This window comes from Hyaena hyaena, unplaced genomic scaffold (assembly GCF_003009895.1).
Source record: "Hyaena hyaena isolate Hyena2069 unplaced genomic scaffold, ASM300989v1 scaffold_1659, whole genome shotgun sequence".
NCBI classification, from domain to species: domain Eukaryota; kingdom Metazoa; phylum Chordata; class Mammalia; order Carnivora; family Hyaenidae; genus Hyaena; species Hyaena hyaena.
In genome coordinates this window covers 105,541-108,787 of record NW_024082286.1, presented here as the reverse complement: position 1 = coordinate 108,787, position 3,247 = coordinate 105,541, and the positions used below count along the sequence as shown (strand labels likewise).

The 3,247-nt window shown below is 35.4% G+C and overlaps 1 pseudogene; it reads left to right on the top strand.

Moving 5' to 3' along the window:
* Window positions 1–2,072: 2,072 nt before the first annotated feature.
* On the top strand, window positions 2,073–3,037 carry LOC120226321 (annotated as a pseudogene).
* Window positions 3,038–3,247: the final 210 nt, after the last annotated feature.

Here is a 3,247-nt window from a genome sequence, read left to right as displayed (position 1 = left end):
AATAAAAAAACAAGAACAAAAACAAACAAAATTCAAAAGAAACAATATCTGACTGAAAAATGTGTAGAAAAATAACAAGAAAAATATGTTGGGAATAAATTATTAGAAGTTATTAGAAGTTAAGTAAATTTCAAAAGTCAAAGGTGTTTGACTTCCAGTGTCAGAAATCCCATTAAATGCCTCCACAACTAGACATACATATGTGCAATACTCTTCTATCAATACCATTTAACTTTAAAGCACGAAAAATTTTAAATGTTTTTAAATAGTTCAGGGCCCCAAACCATACAAATAAAACAATGCCAGTGGGAAATAGTTCATATGCAAAAAAATAAGAACAGGAAAGGTCCTCTTACTATCTCCCTAGAAGCTAGGAGATCGATATAGAAATGTTTTTAGAAAAACCGGGGGGAAATGGCATTTAATCCAATTTTCAATCCAGCAAAATGATGAATAGACTAAACCATATTCGGACTGTGATACTCCCTCACAAATGTTTTCCATGAAGTCCTGGAAACAGAAAGAAGAAAAATCAGATTTACAAATAGTGATTTGACACAAACAGTGGGTGAAGAGGAATTTCTAGATGAGAATTATGTGTCTAACTGAGAAAAACACTATTTCAGTGAAGCAGGACAAAGACTTCCCAGAAACGGACAGATGGTGTGGGAAGAACTAACACTGATAGTGTATAACTATCAAGTAATAATAGCAAAATGTTTTACAATTCTGAAAATAAGTTAAATTTTTTGAGATATCTAAATCAAATACTAAGAAAAATAAAGTATTATCAAAAGGAAAAATAATTGAATGGGGGAAAATATAATTGTCATATAATACCTATATTATAATAAAAATTAAGTATGAAGTAATAATTTTCACAAAAACAATTTCAAAGGAAAAAGGGAGAAAAAGCAGACTAGAAAATGATTTAGAAATACAAAGGCCAATGCTAATAGAGAACTAAAATAAGTACGTTTGACCCACTGTGGGAAGGTGGACTTCAATAGTTGGAAAAATGGAACTTGATATTTTTTATTTTCAATATTATGAAATTAGCTTTTTAATTTTTTTAATGTTTATTTTTTTTGAGAGAGAGACAGAGAGACAGAACACAAATGGTAGAAGGGGCAGAGAGGGAGACACAGAACCGGAAGCAGGCAGACAGCTCTGAGACTGTTGCAGGGCTTGAACTCACAAACTGAGAGATCATGGACCTGAGCCGAAGTTGGACACTCAACCGACTGAACCACCCAGTCACCTCTGAAATTAGCTATTTCTAACACACATTTTTATGTTTAAATTTAGAAGAAATAATTTTTAAAAATGGTCTGAGAAGGGCTTAGGTTAGATACTGTATGCCAGCGATTCAGACATGAAGAAGCATCATCTAAACTGTGCCTCAATTTATCCAATTATAAAGTGCAGATTAATAAAAATATGTCCCAGACTTGTAGTGAGGATTAAATGAGTCAACATTTGTAAAGTTCTTAGAATAATATTCAAAATGGCATTAATATAAACCAATAGGGTAATAACAATAACAAAAACATTCTAATCATATCTATTAGGTTATTGGAGAAATGATCAATGAACTTCTCCTTAAGAAAATATTCAAAGGGAGATGTGTATAGTAATTAACATTTAGATAAGGTATTCTAACAAAACCTCATAAGATCATAATATAATTATCTTTCATTATAAATTTGTGAGTATTGAATTTATGAATACTAAATCTATTCCTTTTTGTTTCAAAATAGTGAAGACACAATATATGTCACAAAATCTGGAAACCAGTGAGTGCTAAATATTCATTTTTGAATGAATCATTAAATTAATAAACAATGAACACACTCTCGGTTTGAACTATGTTTAAGTATTCTCTCACATTTGCAATATTTGATTGTTTGATATTAAAATGCACACTTGACCCAAAAGGGGAGAGTGAGAGAGAAAGTATGACTAAAATTTATCTTCTTTTTTAAAAGAATTTTCCCCCAATCTTGGAGGATCATCAAACAAAAAACGAGAAACACACAAAACTCTATAAGCTGTTTAATGATTATAATAACATGATCATGCTAATGCTGAACCAAACAGACCTGACTCCAGCCTCATTTATTCTTAGTGGGATCCCAGGACTGGAGGACAGGCACCTATGGATTTCCTTCCCATTCTGCTCCATGTATGCTGTGGCAATGGTAGGAAATTGTGGGCTCCTCTACTTCATCGGCTATGAGGACTCCCTGCACAGGACTATTTCTTGGCTATGCTTTCCCTTACTGATCTTGTCATGTGCACTACTACAATCTCTAAAGCTCTCTGCGTCTTCTGGTTCCATCTTAATGAAATCAGCTTTAATGAATGCCTGGTCCAGATGTTCTTCATCTATACTTCAACAGGGATGGAATCTGGGATACTCATGCTTATGGCCCTGGACTGCTATGTGACCATCTGATACCCTCTAAGCTACTCAACTATCCTCATCAATCCTGTCATTGCAAAGGTTGGGCTTTTTACTTTACTGAATGTGGTGTTGCTTGTCATTCCTTTGACTTTCATCATCAAGAGGCAATTCTACCATAGAGGGAATATACTACACCATACCTACTGTGACCACTTGTCTGTGGCCAAGTTATCCTGTGGAAATATCAAGGTCAATGTCATTCATGGTCTGATGGTTGTCCTCCTGATTGGGGGCATTGACATCCTGTGCATCATAATCTCTTACACCATGATCCTCTGGGCAGTGGTCAGCTTCTCCTCAGCAGATGCTCAGCAGAAGGCCTTTAGCACCTGCACTGCCCATATCTGTGCCATTGTCTTCTCCTACAGTCCAGCCTTCTTCTGTTTCTTTTCCCACCGCTTTGGGGGCTACACGATCCCTCCATCTTGTCACATCATTGTGGTCAATATTTATCTGCTTCTGCCTCCCACTATGAACCCTATTGTCTATGGAGTGAAAACCAAACAGATACAAGACTGTGTTATAAGGTTCTTTTCAAGTTCTAAAGATTTCAACTCCCACAGCATATGAAAGGGATATTTGTAAGGGGAGGAAAGAGAAGTGAAGTAGAAGAGGAGCAAATAAGGAAAAAAGGAAGGGAAGAGAAAGAGAAGGGAGTGTATAGAAGGAAATAGAATAAAAGAAATACTTCTGTTGGCTGTTTAGTCAGCGTCTAAATAATGCCTTCCTGAGAGTACCATTTTGGCATTCTTAACTCAGTGTCTTCAGAATCCCGGTATC